The 18,146-nt window shown below is 42.5% G+C and overlaps 1 long non-coding RNA gene across 2 annotated transcripts; it reads right to left on the bottom strand.

Annotated features, from left to right (window-relative positions):
• Positions 1 to 1,242: 1,242 nt before the first annotated feature.
• Positions 1,243 to 16,775, bottom strand: LOC311525306. 2 transcript variants are annotated; one of them, XR_014712744.1, is made up of 7 exons: positions 16,678 to 16,775; positions 14,843 to 14,953; positions 12,974 to 13,152; positions 11,236 to 11,312; positions 2,928 to 3,021; positions 2,670 to 2,843; positions 1,243 to 1,854 (listed from the first exon to the last, which is right to left on the bottom strand). It is a non-coding gene; the product is annotated as an uncharacterized lncRNA (long non-coding RNA). The 2 variants fall into 2 exon arrangements; XR_014712745.1 differs by lacking the exons at positions 12,974 to 13,152; positions 16,678 to 16,775 and having other exon boundaries at positions 14,843 to 15,639.
• Between the last annotated feature and the right edge of the window lie 1,371 nt (positions 16,776 to 18,146).

The raw sequence follows: 18,146 nt of genomic DNA, 5'->3' as shown, positions 1-18,146 counted from the left end.
TTAGGATGGGGTTTTGGGAAAAATGCTGGCAAATTAATAGTTTGGTTCAGATGGAAAGATTACACTACCTTACGCAAAAATTTATGTTATTTATACAAATACAAATAACAATAACAATTATAAATTTAAATAACAAGGTAATTAACAGTCCTGGGTGCCCAGAGAATGGTCACAGCAGGTTCTCTTGCACTAGCTCTGCCTGCACTCATAGAGAAGTGGCCATCCTCATCATGAGATCCTGACAGACTTTGAAATCCTCTGGTCAGTAGTGGAGGGGACTCTGGAGTGATGGCTTCATCTGGTGAAGATGAAGAAATATGAATAGGACATCTAAGTGTTCCTCAACTAATTCTCTCCCCTCTACAGAATCCAGCACCGTGAGTAGAGGGATGTTAGCAGGATCCTGAGTAGCGGTTTCTCCCCTGGAAGAGGAGACTTCCTCCTAGAGAGCGACCATGAACAAGGTCTCTCAGAGCACCCTAAGGTAATGGAGGGTATTGCACAGTCTGAGGACATGGGTGCACAGCAACACATATAATGGACACAGGAGCGGGGGGGGGTCTTCTACAAACTTGAGAAAAGGCCATACATGATAGCAGCAAAAAACAGGCTTGTGTCAGTTAAATAATCTCTTCATCAACTTTCTAAGAAGCACACAGAAATCTTAAAATAAGATTTTTTTAAAAGGATCTGTTCTGAACTGGGTGGATGATCAGCACCAAACTTAACAATGGCCTGTGAATTTCCAACTTGAAAGTATCCTCCTATTTCATTTTGGCTAAATCATTTTGTGACAAGTTCCCCTTGGGGTGGCACCTGGAACTGGGTTACCACTGAGCCCTCTGACCCACTAGACGGGACTCCCTCTCACACTGTGCTGCTGTGACAAGTTGTAGACCCACTCCCAGTCCTCCACTTCCTCCAGCATTCACACAGGTAAGGACACATCCAGCTGCAGTTACATGCAGGCTCTCTGACCAGCCACTGCATAAACCACAGCCAAAATAATCGCCATCTTCCCAGCCTAGGACCCTCGTCTGGAGTATGAACCCAAAATTATACCGTCTTGCGCTGCACTGGGAACTGTATAGCGTAAGCTCCTAGAGGTCGCCCCTTCCTCAATATGGAGTGGAAATGCAACAGCCCCCTGAGCTAAGATCCCCAAGCACTTCACTCCAAATTTACTGGTTTAGATTAAAACAAAGTTTATTAATTACAAAAAGACAGATTTTAAGTGATTATAAGAGATAGCAAAGAGATCAAAGCAGATCACCTAGTAAATAAACAAAAACACAAACTAAGCTTAAGATACTTGAAAGGTAGGATATGAATTAGCAAATTCTCACCCTGGCTGATGATACAAGCAGGTTTCAGATTCTTAAGGCACAAGCTACACTTGTTTTGCAGCTTGGGATCCCCACATTTTCATACATAGGCTAGAAAACCCTTTAGCCTGGGTCCAGAACTTCCCCCAGTTCAGTCTTTGTTCCTCAGGTGTTTTCAGGATTCCTCTTGTGTGGGGAGTGAAGAACAACAAATGATGTCACTCCCTGCCTTATACAGCTTTACCATATGGCGGAAACCCTTTGTCCCAAACTCAATTTGTGGAAAAATACAGACATCCCAGGATGGAGTCCAGAGTCATGTGGCCTGGTCACAGGCCCTTGCAAACTTTGCTGAGTCATAGCAGTCATTACTTACAGGCGGTCTGGAACGTTCACAGGAATGTTAAGTTCTTCCATGGTCTATTGTCTTTGCAGATGCGCTATCAGCACTGTCTGACTTCTTCATTGTTGTACCTGAAAGGCTAGTTGTGGGTGTCACAATTGAACTACAGATACATAGTCAATATGCCTAAATTTAGATACAAAAATGATACATGCATACAAATAGGATAATCATATTCAGCAAATCATAACTTTTCCAATGACACCACACGTGACCCGTCTCGTACAAAATGCATCATAATATCACTATGAAGAATATGGAGTGCAGTGTCACACATATGATCCCAGGTTGACAGAGACCACCATGACCTCTCTTTAAACTTTTATGATCTATGGAAGAGTTTCTCTCAGATTCTAAATATTGTTATAGAATGTCCACTACCATCACAGAAGAGGAAACAGATGGCCTTTATGTACAGCTTAAAGAAGTAGTCCCCAAACTGTGGGGCACGCACCCTAGTGGGGCATGGAGGAATGTTCAGAGGGGCACAACGGGGCCCGGGTCAGTCTCCACAGGGGGCAGGGAGGGCGCATCGCCCCACCCCACTCTGCCCACAGCTCAGCTCCAGCCCTGCCCCAGTTCTGGCTGCAGGTCTACCACCAGTCTCAGCCCTGCTCCTGGCCCCAGCTCCTGGCCCCACCCCCAGCTGCGGCCCCAGCCGCAGCCCTGGCCTCGGCCCCCTGCCCCTGCTCTGCTCCCAGCCTCAAATTCCTACCCTGACTCTGGCCCCGGTTCCACTCCCAGCCCCAGTTCCCAACCACAGCTCTCGGGGAAGCACGGACAGGGTCCATTATGAGTTGGGGGGGGGGTGGGGGGAAGCGCAACAGAAAAAGTTTTGGGACCACTGCCCTAAAGGGCCAACTCCTCAAGTCCAGATGAACTTCACTTTGCACAGGACCCAGCCTGGGGTGGGGAAGGAAAGAAAAGCAGTTGTACGTCACCTTTATGCCTTGGAGATATGTCACTGGGAGCAGGTTCAGCTTCTGGTGTAAGTTACAGCAGTTCTAACTTGCACTCTTGTTGCAATGGCCGCCAAGGGCTACTCAGGCAGCTGCTGATTGGTGAAGTATAGAGATGTTCCAGCCTTCCCCTCTTCACCCAGCCACAAAGCTATACTGTGGGAGAGAAGAAACAAGATGGGGACAATGCAGGCTGGATACCACCAGCCCTGTGCTACCTGGACATTCCCCTATACTCACATTTTGGCTAATCCAGTTTTGCAGCTTTGCACTGGCTGCCTGTCAAAAGCAGCTGTAGTGAGTGGCAGGTTCTGCCTAAAATGTTTTGTGCTGTCTGAACAGATAGTAGAAAGATCACATATTAATGTACATGATTTCAATGGGGCTGTATAAGTCAATACAGATACAGTACTGTGTGCACAGCTGACATTTGATTTTAAAGAAAAAAAACACTTTCTCTACTTACGGAATCACGCTTGGCAAACATCTTGTGATGTGGATTGCAGCAGAATGGGACCCAGGAAACTTTAGTTGTGCTCTTGACTCAGCCACTGACTGACTCCCTTTGTGACTATGGGCAAATCCCTTAACTTCTAAGTATTACTTTTATGGCTCTGTTTTTCTTACTTATTTGACTTGCCTGAGCATCACTGACATCAGCGAAGTGCTAGGAACAAAATTAGTGATTTTGTGATTCCAGAAACCAATCAGGACACTTTCAGAGTAAGGTCCTGCTCAATATGAGTAGGAGAGGCAGAGTGTGACTGTAGCAACTAAGCCTCTGAGCAAAAATTGATTTTTCTGAAACATAGTGGTGGGGTTGCACTGTTCATTTAGACCAAATCCTTAGTCACCCACTAACACCATCCATCTTCCTTTCCATCTTCAGACAGAATCATCTTTCTCCTTTGTGAATCTGTGAGCAACGCTTAAGTTTGAAATCACAACTCAGTATTCTGGACATGATTGTGTTGTCACAAATGCTGAACATTCCTGAAAATGATGTGGCTGGAGTAACAGACTGATTGTACATAAATAAAGCTTCTATTTGACGCCAATATCTTGGTCACCATAAATAATGGAACAGTTATAAAGAGAAAAAACAACATTAGTGGGTTCTCAGATACTACAACGAGGAGGACCATGTAAGTTCTTGGGTAGAGTGTGGCAATACCTCTTTAATACATTGCTAAATTCACACATTTAGCAAGGTTTTTATTTTAATAAAAATATATCAAAGGAGAGCCTGCCTGCCAGGTGGCTTTTTCTAGACTTGCAAATAGATAAAGTCCTGATATTAAGCAGTCATTTTCATTAGTCTTTAAATGTCCCCATAAACAATGAGATTATGGAAGAGAGAGGCAGCTAAAAAGATTGATGATGTAGAATTAGTCAAGTCTGCCATCTCAAGCCAGCATTGGCTGAGGATGCCGCTGCTGCCCTGTCAAATTCTTCAGTAATTGTAGATTCTCACATTCAGTACAACAGAACTGAGTTTTCTAGTTAATGGTCTAAAGCAACATTAAACGATTTGTATTTATTCAATCTTCCTGTGTGGTCACCTCCTCCCACACTGGAGAGTATAATTAGGAAAATGCTACATTGCATGTCTTGAATAGTGAATGTAGTTGATTGTTAATCATTATATTTACATAGTTTATATGAAAAATATTTAAATTCATGAACACTCTAACTTTTCTTTGCCATACCATTAAAACTTGAAAAGTGCCTCAACGTATAATACCATATCGGTAGCTTGTTGATTTTTTTTCTGTGAGAAAATTGTTGGACAACAAAATTCCAGGTGTAAAGAAACTTTTAGTTTAAAAAGAGGGATATTCTTTTTTGTGACCATTTTGCAGGGGGGATATAGATATACAGTTGTAAACTGACAGAGAAGTACATTCACATTAACAAATAAGCTGTAATATATTACAGAATATTGGAAAAATCTGTCTTATGGAGCCTATTTTGCAGAATGAATTGTGAAGTATATTTTATCTGTATTTTACACCAGTGTAATATTGATTTCCTACAAAAATACACTAGATAAAAGATTTATGTGATGCATAGGAAATCTCATTTGAGCAACAAACAGTAACTGCTCATATCTGCAGGAAGAACAATGGCAAAATCAGAAATGTTTCACATATTTTGATAATTAAAAAAACATTTGAGAACGTTGTTAATTTTTTAACAAAAATCAGGCACTCGAGAGCACCAAATGATTAATAATGTAAGAAGTAATTTGTCTTTGCTAATGAAGTCAGTGGTAAAAATTGTATCATGGCAATTTGTATGAGTGGATATTTCCAAATAGATTAACAAAAGACTGAAAGAGGAAAAAAAAATAGTGAAACAGAGTTTGAGATAATAGTTTTTAAGAAGTTTCTGGTAACAATGATTACTTTAAAAACAGCGGCCAAGATTTTCCAAAATGACTAGTGCTTTTGGGCAACTTGGTTCATGGGTGCCCAGTTAGAGACACCTTAAGGACTAATTTTCAGAAGGTAAGTACTCAGTATTTTCTGAAAATGAAGCCCCTTTAGAGGTCTCGGCTGAGTCTCTCAAAATTGAGGCACCCAAATCACTAATCACTTGACAAAACACTGACTAATAAGAGTAGCTTGATTCTGATGACAATGGTGCCTCTTAGGCATGTGAAATGGATGACTATGTAAAGTCAGCTTCAGAAACAGAAGCCTGTCTATCCTCGTCACTAGAAAATACATACACAATGCTGTCAGCCCCAAGCATTCACAAATCATGTGTCAGAAACCAAAACTCCTGAGATTTTCTTTAAAATAATGGGATTTTAAAAAATAACTTTTGGATCCTTTCCCCCCTGCCCTTTGGTTTCTGAGCATTTAGAGTTCACATACTCTACCTTTCCTCCACAACCATGAGGGCTAGAAACCTATTCATTTTTAAATGAAAGATGAAATTCTCACTTATTTATATGACTCATGAAGCTAGGGCTATCAAGGAGGAGAGGGGAGGGGAGAGGATGACCAAATGCTTTAAATCTTGAAACTTCATCAAGAGTTAGTTACACTACTGTTAAAACCTGGCCCATTTCCCACCTCTGGATCCAAGTCCTGTACCCCATGTCCTCCTGGGTCTGGGTAGTGACTGATCACTGTTCCTAGGTCTCAGTGTCTCTTTTGCAGTCCCAAGGTGTAGACCCCATGTCTGGCACCCTATTTGGGCAGTGGAACCCCTTGGAACCAATACCTCAGCCCTCCCAAGTCCCCAGTTGCTTGGATGTTTACCCCCAGGAGTATACCTGGCTGTGGAAGGGACAATCATAGGTTAGTAATGCCAGGAATATAGGTTTAGCAAAGGAATTTCTTAACTACAGAGACTCTTGTGGGGAGGGATAGCTCAATGTTTGAGCATTGGCCTGCTAAACCCAGGGTTGTGAGTTCAATACTCGAGGGGCCATTTAGGGATCTGGGGCAAAAATTGGGGATTGGTCCTGCTTTGAGCAGGGGGTTGGACTAGATGACCTCCTGAGATCCCTTTCAACCCTGATATTCTATGATTCTTACTCTTGAAAGCACTGAAGAGTTACAAAGCCTTGAAGAATAACAAACAGTCCTAACCACAACCTCCCTGATCTGAGCTCACCCACTCCTGTGAGTCCTGCGTTTGGTCAGAGTCCGTTAGTCAGGCAGCCTTTCCTGCTTTCTGGCTCTGGTTGTTTTCCGTCTAGTGTTGGTTGGTCCCATGACTCACAACCCCCTTCTTCCAACAAACAAAAATAACCTTCTCTCCTCTTTACTCAGCTAGAGAAATTACAGCTCTCCCAGCCCCGCACCGGGGATTTCAGCCACCTCCTCCCAGAGAGGTTTCTGTGTAGAGAGAGTCCATTCAAAGTCAATGGTCCTTGCCAGCTGCAAAACCATCCTTTTGTAGGAAAGAGTCATTCAACATTGATGGCTTGTGAGCTCTCTAGGATGTGCTGAACCCTCTACCATGAGCTCAGTATCCAGAATACACTGGCCCTGTCAGGGCTAGACTCGTTTGTTTCACTCACGGAACAAGAGTTAGCACACAAAACAGAAAAGCCAATACAAAATGAAGTTCACCATTTGACACAGACTGCAGTCACAACTGTAATGTTGCCAACACTTGTAAATTTATTGCAAGTCTCACAATTCTGCCCTCTTCTCCAGGAGCTCTTGTGAGGCTATAAGGCATGCCTGTCCTCATATGGACTTTGAAGCAGGTGTCTGGACTCATCTCCCTCCCACTTCCAGCAGCCATCTGCCCTCCCCTCCATGGCCCATATAAGTACTTGCTTCCCTAATCCCTTCCTCCCCTGAGTGCCCTTATCCCACCAGACCCCTTGAGTCCTGCCCCCTCCCACTGTCTCAGCCTTCGCTGCTCCTCAGCCCCAGATGGTACTTCCTACCAAGCCCGTCCCCAACCACTGGCTCAAGCCCTCCCTATTTCTGATTATTTACAGCTCCTACTTCCCAACCTGACCCCTTCCCTCTTCACCCATCCCTCCCAGTTACTTGGCCCCTTCCTTGCCCTCCCTCCCACTAACCCCACTCTCCATTCCTAGCCCTGGCAGGTATCGTATATCCTCCACCCCATCCCCACCTCCTCCCAGTAATCTGGATCTCCTCTCTCTCATTGTCTCAGTGTTCACCACTCCCCAGCCCCAGCAGCTATCCACCACCCAGTCACTTTTCTCACTGTGTTGCCTAAAAGGAACTGGATGCCCTGAGCTCTTCCTGCTCCTGGTGTCTACAGCCACTTGCTCTCCCCACCCCCAGAGCTTCTGCCCTCCCATCCCACAAACTCCCCACTGCCACAAACTGCTTCTTCCACCCTACTCACCCTCAGAGTCTTCTTGGGGGAATCTCATGGTCTTGATTCCCCCCACTACTCCACAAGCTTCTCGGGGTGACTGGCTGGCTTGCTCCCCCATCTTTCTTTGTGGGACTGACAAGAGGGCCCACTGTCCTCCCCAATCTGATGAGATGCCACTGTCAGTGATAGGGACCAGCCTTCAGTCTCCTTCCTCATGCAAGCAGAGATCAATTGGGGGGAATCCCTTCTCGCTCTGGGAGTGGGGAGATAAAAATGGTAATTCTTCCTCCGTCTTTCTCCCTGCCTTGTGGGATTGGGAGGTGTTGTGGTTCAAATACAAGACAGAACAAGGCTTTAAGCAAGCAAGCAGGCTGGTCTGCCAACGGCTGGTCTGCCTGTCAGCTTTTCCACCCTCTCCTTTATTTCTCTCTCTCCCCCCGTGCATTACATACTCTAACAGATAAAAGGAATACACTGGCTTTGTTTAACATTCTTATTTACCAATTTCTATCTACCGCATTCCTTGCTCTCGGGCCTTGAGCCCAGTCCTGGGAGGCTTCCCACGGTTCATGTCATCTGGGCGAGATTCCATGGTTCATGCCCTTGAGAGGAGCTGTGTGTGCACAGGTCCAGCACAACACTCCGGGTGTGCCCTGAATGTTGCCAAGTGCATGAACCTTGTATGAATCCTACAGGGAGGTATGGCTGAGCCCCACTGCCCCTTCCCACCTTACCCCACTGTCTGGGGGGGTATATGTAAATTGTTACAGGGAGACATTTCAATATACCCTCTCGGTAATACCCTCTGCCTCACAAGCAGTTGCATGGAGTAGCATTGTCCTGATTGCTCACCTGCAGCAGCAGCATCCTCTCAACCCCTCTGCCTGAAAATCTGCCCTTCCCCATGCCTTCCTCTCCTGCCATGGCTGCCCCTCCTTCTGCTGATCAGGAGTAAGGGAGAGCTAAGGTCTGACTCCTACATCTTCCTCTACATTCCCCAATCCTGACAAAGGGCTTCCTGCAGCAGAGCACTAGGATCTGGGGTAGTAGCAGGACCCACAAGAAGGTAAGGGGGTCTGAACTGATTATTGTGGGGGAGAGGGTGGCAGTAGCAACCGACTTGTGGGGCAAATGAAGTTTTGTGCAGTTCCATGTGTGATGTTCCTTCTCTGTGAGAAAGTCTCTAATGTCCCTCACACTGTCTCTCTCCCCCCCTTCACCCCGTGCAGTGGCAGCAAAGAACCATGGAGGGGAGATTAGTGACATTTTTACTTTATAAAGAAACCTCACACATGGAGCCATGGACACTCTGGCAGCTAGGGGAACAAGTGGTCACCAGGGCCTGGGGAGGGCAAGAGCTAGAAAGCAAGTCCTACAGGCACCTGCTCCAAATCTGCATAAAGGCAAGAGCCCTTCATTATTGCCAGAGCAACTGCAGCAGGGGCCAAAATCTTTTACTTGTAGTAAATATGCCAGATTGACAAGCACAGTATGGCCATAGACTCATTGGGAATAGGCTGGGGAAATAAAATATCGGAAAACAGACTGAGAACCATGATTTTTAAAGAGGGTCATTATTTTTTCAGGTCTGACTCACGAATTTTGAGCTCATCGGGCAGGCGATACTGCAACTACGTACTAAGACTAAGTATATTTTAAACAGACAGAAACCATAACAGATAATGAAGCATACATTTCCCAGCACGTACAGTATGTGATCATCCTCACAAAGGCCTGCCAAGTGCCAGGCATCTTACATGACACTCATACACAGATTCCTGCTGTCTCTCATTCCCTAAGCCCTGCTGTAATGTCACACATCCAGCAGGGCTGCAGGGAGGCAGAAAGCTTTGCCCTACAATTACTCATTCCCACCACTGGAGCAACTGTGACACTTGCTAAACAGCTGGCCAAGCTGTCTCTCCTCCTCCCATCGCGCTGCGCCTCTTCATGGATCAGGAAGGAGAAGCAGCCAGCATTGAGAAGTAGGGAAGGAGAAGGTAGTAGCTGTGACCAGTAGTGACACAATGTGAAGGCCTTCTAATGCTCCCCACTGCTGGCGAGCTCTCCCAGACTCATCACCCGATCCCACTACCACCTCACCCTTCCCCAAATCCATTAAAACCTTATGCTCCGTAATTATGCAGCTGCAGAATTTGCAGCTATACCCATGATGTATTGTGCTCCAGAATCTAAATTTTCATTACAAAAACCAAAAAAAAAAACCACACACAACATCCCCCCTCCCTCCCGTGCCCTATGATTGCAAAGATAACCTTGAACCAAGATAAACCAAGAGTAATGCCAGGTCTACACTAAAAAGTTAGGTCGACCCAGCTACATCACTCAGGGTTGTGAAAAATCCACACCCCTGAGAGATGTTGTTAAGATGACCTAACTCCTTGTGAAGACAGAGCTGTCAACCTAGCTACCTCCATTTGGGTTGGTGGATTAACTACAGCCATGGGAAAAACTGCAGCATTTCTAGTGATATAGCCTAATTGATGCAGTGTTGTCTTTTCTAACCATAGCTCTGAGAGGTGCTAACCGCTGCCAGTCAGCGAAATGACTTCTTAATTTTGAAAATTAATGACACTTCAGTGTCATTACTGGTATCTATTTCACTGCTGATCATTTTCACAGAAATGTCCAGTTAATCTGTTTATCCCACAATCCAGAAAAAATAACACAGGCGCTACAGTACTTTGTTATTACTCTTCTACTTAGTTCAATAACACCCTCCCTCCCCAGTTATTCATTTATCTTTGGCTGCTGCAGAATTTCTATGATGTTGCTGGAAAATTCCAGAGACTGTGCAACAAACAATTTTAGTCCATCTTGTTTGAATATAAAATTGAGCTTTGCACATAAAAAGCACTAAGGACACTGCAGTAGGAAAAACACTTATGTAAAAGTAGTACTTTAAGGATGTTTAATAAGTCCAACAAGATTATCTATTTAAGGCACAGTGTACTCAGAATAAAGTACAACTGCTGGGAGTGAAAGGGTGGATCACTCAACCGATTTTGGCTTTGTTTTAATGTCACCCAGTGGGAACTTTTACCATTAGTAAACAAAACTTTTCTGGAGTAATAATGGCAAAATTATTTCACATTCATTAAAAGGAATATCGGTCCTGATTCTGAGATTTTAAAATTAATTTTTAACAAACAGTAATGTTTTCACATTTAATTTAAAATTTGCAGTTATAGAAGTGAAAAACCCTATTGAAAGGTGCATAGTGTACAATCATGCCCCCCAAATGAAACTCATCGGTGATTCAGTATTTGAGACAGATCAGCCACTAAAATACAAGCAGCCCCTGGGTACTACTAAATTATCTACCAATTCAATACGTCAGCTGGCTGAGGAACACCAGTTCTGAACATGGGCACTTAGATCACGCATTGGGGCACTCAAATGGGTACTTAAGTGCGTAGTATGAGCAGTTACGCATCTGAGAACCCATATGAGTACACTCATGTACGGCACAGACATCCACTTTTGGAACATCTCCGCTATATACTTCTACTAAATGCTTCTTTCCGGAAAACTAAAGCATCTATTCCTGCGTTAGAGCGCCAAATGCCCCTTAATATCCTCCCAGTGGTCAGAGCAACCTACATTTTTCAAAAGTTGTTAATCCAATCTTTAGTTTTATGACTGCTACACACAACTATATGCTTTTTAAAGGGGTGGGATCCTTCAGAGATTGTAAACATACCTGTGAAGTACCTCAATCCATGGATGAGGTATATATTAAGATTCCTTTGGTGTTAAGCAGTAAAAAGCGTGGCAACCCTGTGCAATAGATAAAATATTATTAGTAAACTGCACTTCGGGAATTCTGCATGCAGTATATAGCATAGTTTTGTTAACTGACCCCTTTAAAGCTTTAAAAGCCAAAATTTTCAGCAATATTCTTGCAATGAGCTCATTAGAAGTAAAATGGCAGACTTGAAACCATTTCTAAGTTGATATGTTTTGCCCGTGATATCTCCCAGAAATAGAGAGTACATACTAATCCAGTGCCTCATGCAAAATCAATTATTTTTTAGTTCAGGATCCTCAGTCACTGAAACAGGATATTACTTTATGTCCTGAACAATACCTTGTTCTAGTTTCTAAGGAAACCAGTAGCAAAACTAAGTTTACAATGATGCATCCTGAAGAAATTGACTACAATGTCAGTCTCCGGGGTATCATTACAAAGTGCTATTTGCATTTAAATTTCTATAACCCTTAAGCAACTGAATTGTTTGTTTATAAGTACAGATATGATCTATCAGGTATCTGGGTGCTGTCCCCCCCACTCAAGTTAGCAATATATTGGCATTTAACAATTCCATATCTGAAATACCATTTTTATATTTTTATTTTATAATTTTGTTTCCATACACAGTGAGACTGCTATTCAAGCCTCGATGCATAACATGTGCTTCATTAATGAAAGTTGCTCATTTTGTTGCACACGTGGTAGCAACTAGGCTAAGTGATGTTGCTGTGTGTTACAAAGAACAAGATTCTACAAAAACAATATCTATTTTGCACGCAGGGCTTTGGGAGTCTTGGGCTAGGCAGTGTGGTTACATGCTCCTAGGGGAAGTCAAGGAAAACCCCAGATTTTTCTTGACAGACACTCGCCTCTTTTGTCAAAAAGAGGCAACAAATATTCTGATGAGTTACTGATGCTTTTATAGTTGAAAACTCTCCTGACAAACTACTCCACTGACCAAAAATGACAAGGCCCTGACATCCTGCTTCTGCCTTCAGAATATATAGAACTGTTGTAAAAGCTGTTCACATAGGATGCAATCATAAAAAACAAAGACTCAGGGGCTATTTTTCCCCCTAGTGAAATCAACCTCGATTTATCATCTAGCAGTAACCTCTTTCCAACTACTTTCCTTTTCACTGTTGTTTTAAGACTTTACACTTTTAAATTTGTAATTATTTTTTGCCAAAAAAATCTAAAAGCTCTAAATTTATTCTGTATTTAGTGAAATAGAACCTACCAAACAGGATTAAAAAGAAGCTTCTTCTAAACAAAATCACCTTTATGACTAAGTGGTCATACTCAGAAACACAGAACCCGAATAGAAGAGGCCAGATTTCTGCTCTGAATTGCAGTAAGGCAGTTGCAAATGCAGCCTTCCACAATAAAACAAATGTAATTAAGTAACGTTCTACCCATGGCAGGTACAGTCGTTGATTTAGATCAGAGTTTTTAGCAGAATATTATTTTAGCAAAGTAATTGTGAGCCAGTCTTTTTCCTTAAACATTTCTCCTTTATTCCACTCTGCTCACTCTTCCATACCAACTGTTAGGATATAGATATTTAGGCCTGTTGGTAAAGGCCAAACTCCAAGAATTTAGGTGTATTCTTACCACTTAGCTAGTTATAGAGGTATAAAAGAAAGAATCAAAATCACTGTCTGCCAGTGTAAGGGCCTTCTCTTACTGTGACAGTCTGAGGTCCTGTTCTTAGGCTAAGGCCTTTGGCTAAGCAGCAGAGGCAGACGTAGCTGCGAAGCAAACGGTCACATCCTCACCAGTCACACTGAAATAAGTTGCTCTTGGGCTGTTAGGAATACAATCCTGTCCTGATAATGCCTATCGCCTCCAGAGAAAGGGAAGTGCCTAGAAGATGTAAAAGGAAACTTAGTTTGATAGCACCCTGTCTGGCAAGAACTCACTTATCAATAGCTGGGATGTGAAATCCTCATTTCTGTGTTGTTCTATCACTGTAGTCCCCATTTCCCTATTGTTTGTCTGTATAATCTCTGTCTGGTTCTGTGATTGTTTCTGTCTGCTGTATAATTAATTTTGCTGGGTGTAAACTAATTGAGGTGGTGGGATATAAATTGGTTAAATAATCATGTTACAAAATGTTAGGATTGGTTAGTTAAATTTCAGGAAAATGATTGGTTACGGTATAGCTAAGCAGAACTCAAGTTTTACTATATAGTCTGCAGTCAATCAGGAAGTAAGGGGGGAATGGGAGTGGGGAAATTGGAATCATGTTTTGCTAAGGGGGGAAATGGGAACACAGGTAAGGCTCTGTGGTGTCAGAGCTGGGAAGGGGGACACTAAGGAAGGAAACTGGAAATATGCTTGCTGGAAGTTCACCCCACTAAACATCGAATTCACCTTTGGACTTTGGGTATTGTTGCTTCTCTGTTCATGCAAGAAGGACCAGGGAAGTAAGCGGGTGAAGGAATAAGCCCCTTAACATGTATGATAAATGCATTGCTTCTGCAAAGTACAAAATTATAAACCCGGGAGAGAGAAAGAATTCTTCTAAGTATCTGCAAACTCAAGTATACTGCCAGCTGATTCTCTGTAAGATTTCCTGTACTTTTCATCAATATGCCTTAAGCCTGACCGGGAAGATCCCCTTCAACTGATCGAAGCAAGTAATTAAGTCTCTGTGCTCATTACAACCTGTGCAATCTCATGAACAAAGAGTGCCCTTTGAGCCAAACAGCTTGGTGGTTTTATGACAAAAACTTTTGTAATGTAAGGTTAACAATTAGAGTCAGGCAGAATGTTCTTCTCATGGGGCTTGACACTCACTGAAGTGCTACAATCACCAAACTCATTTGAAAGAAGACTGGTTTAAAACCAGTTTCTGGGAGGCAGATGGCTTTTTGATTCACCAGCTTAGTCATCTAGCCTTTCTGTTTCCCCTTTCAACTCTCACTATGCTCAGACTCCACCCTTAGGATGTGCACCGGGAATATTTGCTGTTTGTCAGCATGCATATAATAAAACTTAAATTTAGGGCTGTATTTGGACAATAGGGGGCACATGTGCATATGCCAGTCTCAACCAGTCTAACAAACCCTGGGGTTAGTGGAATCTGAAGCTGGTTCTGGATTTTGTGGCTGGCCCATATCACTATAATGGGATGAAATGCTGGATCTGAACTCTCCAGACTTTGAGGTCCATGAGGGGTGGACGGAACATGGAAGGTGTAATGGTTTGAAATCCAAACGTTATAGCTTGTGCTTGTCTCTATATCCCACATGAGCAGCAGTCAGGTTGCCTAAAGATGCCCTGGCCTTATCTTACATTGTGCAAACGGTCAGATCACACACAAATCTGCTGGGTCCCTGAGTGTTAATGCCCCCCAGTGTTCCAGTCACAGAAAGCCAGCATGTAGCCTAGAGGAGGCCAGAATCAAGGTGGAAAACTTGTACCCATGCTGTATCTCTGCTTGCATGTTTTGCGGCATTGACTATACACCACTGGTAGCCAGAATCTGGCACTAAAATTGCATTGTAAGGGGAAAATGAAAGGTTTTTTTTTGTTTGTTTTTTAAACTTACCAAGACCTGAGCTCAGGCCCTGTGTGTTCCTCTTGCAAGAAGCATACCTCCTTCTGTGCTACTTCAGGTGTCAGTTAGGTCACAATCTCTCCTTGGGTAGCAGACTTAAGTCTTTGAAGGCAAATGAAAAAGGAACATATTTGAAGCAGTTTTATTTTAAACTTTTCTTTCTCAATTATTTTTGGCAGTGAAAGAATAGTATAGTAGGATGAAATAATCAATGGCTGTGTGGGGTAGGAATGTATGGTAGAACCAGGTTAATTGGACAGAGGCAGAAAATGGGGAGTTAGAGCAGAGGAAGCCAAAAGGAGCAGAAAGGCTGGTGATTGGGAAAATTGGAGAGGAATGAATGGCGTGCAAGAAGACCCAGTAAGGAGACTTGTTGACACATGTTGAACAAATACAACTATGCAGACAACCAGAGGGGCAGTGCAAAGTGCATCCGACAGATATGAAGCAGAAGTGTGGCTGGGGCACAGAGACAGGGAGCCAAACAGGAAAAGCAGTTAAAGAGTTAGCCATGATGACTAGTCCGTGTGATCAAAGGGTTTGAGTGCTCTTGGAGGGTTGAAAAGAAGGGTTACCTGCCAGTAATAACGGTCCTTTGAGAGCATTCCCACTGCATACTCACACTTGTGAGATGAAAAGGAGTACTTGTGGCACCTTAGAGACTAACCAATTTATTTGAGCATGAGCTTTCATGAGCTACAGCTCACTTCATTGGATGCATGCCGTGGAAACTGCAGCAGACTTTATTTATACACAGAGAATATGAAAAAATACCTCCTCCCACCCCACTGTCCTGCTGGTAATAGCTTATCTAAAGTGATCATCAGGTGGGCCATTTCCAGCACAAATCCAGGTTTTCTCACCCTCCACCCCCCCACACAAATTCACTCTCCTGCTGGTGATAGCCCATCCAAAGCTCATGCTCAAATAAATTGGTTAGTCTCTAAGGTGCCACAAGTACTCCTTTTCTTTTTGCGAATACAGACTAACATGGCTGTTACTCTGAAACTTGTGAGATGCACACCCTGGCACTGCTGAGCTTTGGAAATCTAGAAAAGTAATGTAGTCCCAACTGATATGAGAGGTTTCAGAGTAACAGCCGTGTTAGTCTGTATTCGCAAAAAGAAAAGGAGTACTTGTGGCACCTTAGAGACTAACCAATTTATTTGAGCATGAGCTTTCGTGAGCTACAGCTCACTTCATCACTGATATGAGTACCTCCTTATGGTTAGAAGTCCCCAATGGCTTCAATTCCGCTAAACCCATGTCCACCAAAGGACAGAATTCTGAGGCAGAGGGAACATTGGATGGGGATATCAGCACTTTTTCAGAATTACAATTGATTCTTTTTCAAAGTGGCCTGTGCATATTCCTATATGTGTGTGTCTAATCAGCGGTACAGCCCACAGGAAGGTGTGATGAGGAGTTAATGAACCAAGGACTGAAAAACAGCCCTTTTAAAATGAGCATCAGATCTAGATGCGAAGATGAGAGAGTAGTGCTCTATGTTCTGAGTAAAAGCTAATTTTAACACAGAGATCTATGGCAGGACAGCACCACCTCTAAAACAGCATGTCTACCATTAACTGCTTCACAGACCACTTGTGATGGTCTTGAGGGCTGTGACAACTTGTCTGCCATTATATTTTCTTTAGCTGCAAGGTGCATTATTCAGTGTGCCAAACAGTTGCTCTGAGCATCTCTGGTGGGAAGTGATTGCTCAGTGGAAGCACCCCTTGCTAACGGAAGAAGAACATTGCTCCTTTGCTGTCCATCAGCTTTATGTACCATTTTAAAAAAAATAAAACATTTTGGTTAACCTTTACCAACACAAAAAAGAAAGTTAAAGGTCTGCTTTGATTTTTGTCAGAAGACAGGTTTGTTCAGTCCATATTTATCCTCATTCAGCTGCTTTGGCAGCAGAGCCACATTTCTTCAACTGGAAAAAAAAAAGAAATAGAGTTAAATTAATATTGGATTTAAGGTCGGGTCACTCCTTGCAATATTAACACATATTCTAAGGGATTTACAAAGATTTGCTCTCGGCTAAAACACAAAACATAGGCAGAGAGCACATTTTGGGGGGCATGAAACTTGAAGCTAATCTGTTTGGTTTTGAGCTAAATATTCCTAAAATATAAATCAGGAGATTAAATATATTTTATTACACCACTGTAATTGGGATTAGTATACATTTGTATAACAACAAAACAAGCATTTAAAATTAATGTAGAGGAAAGCTGTAGGTAGGAGGGCTTTTTAAAAATACTGTAAGTATGTAGTAGATGCCTACTATAATGCTTGATTTTTAATATAGAGATTGTGTGTGTATTATAATTTTAAACAGTGATCTGTACAATTATTACATCTTAAAATCAATAAAGAATTAAAATTCAAATGCTTTTAAAAGACATTTTGCAAGTCATTAGTCTCTAATTTGAACCAGACACTTTGTCTTTAAAACAAACAAATTTAAGACTTAGGAGCAATTTCATTTAACTAAATAGTCATTCTACACAAGAGGCACATAATAAGCACCCAACAAACTAACATTTTTCAGTATGAGCTCTTTCTTCCAGTGCTTAAAAGGCATATTTTAATGTTAGAAATAAATTTGAACTTATAAATGAAAAGTTACCCTATAATAATAGTCAATCTATTATTATTTTGTTAGAAAGTTTTGCTGAATTTCACAAAATATTCAGATATATAGAAAGGACACATCCATAACGTCAAACAAACAAACAAACAACCCCACCAACCAAATGAAATATAAGAAATAAAAGAAAGATGTGGATACCCACAAAAAACATTTAAAAGAATGTTGAGTGTGTGAATAAAATCAAGAAAATTTGCAGTTAAGGGTGAAACGTGCCATATGTTCTCCAATGCTTGGGCATAAGGAGAGCACTCCTTTTACTTCTGTTTTAATGCCCCTCCTCCATGATGCCTAGAAATAAAGAACATATGGTATATTTTCCTTTACTGTAAATAATTGGGGTGGTGGTGGTGATTTGAAAGATGGATTACTATTTTGTAAGTGTTTAGTTTGCTGGGTCCAGCAGCTGACCTTATCAATTCATTGCATTACCTTGACAAAAGTATCAGACATGTAATGGTCTGATTCAATGTGCAGCTGAACGCCTCCTGAGAGGTGCTGAGCCCCCACAACTACTCGTGAGTTAAGTGGGAGTTGAGGCTCCTCTGTCTCACACAGGATGAAGCTTTATTTTAGGAACTAAAGGCCACATATTGCCCTGAATTGCCACATGAAATTCCCATTGACTTTGACTCG

This window comes from Lepidochelys olivacea (assembly GCF_965140295.1).
Source record: "Lepidochelys olivacea isolate rLepOli2 genome assembly, chromosome: 8".
Classification (NCBI taxonomy): domain Eukaryota; kingdom Metazoa; phylum Chordata; order Testudines; family Cheloniidae; genus Lepidochelys; species Lepidochelys olivacea.
Note: the sequence above shows the minus strand (reverse complement) of the source record. Positions and strands in the feature narration are given on the sequence as shown.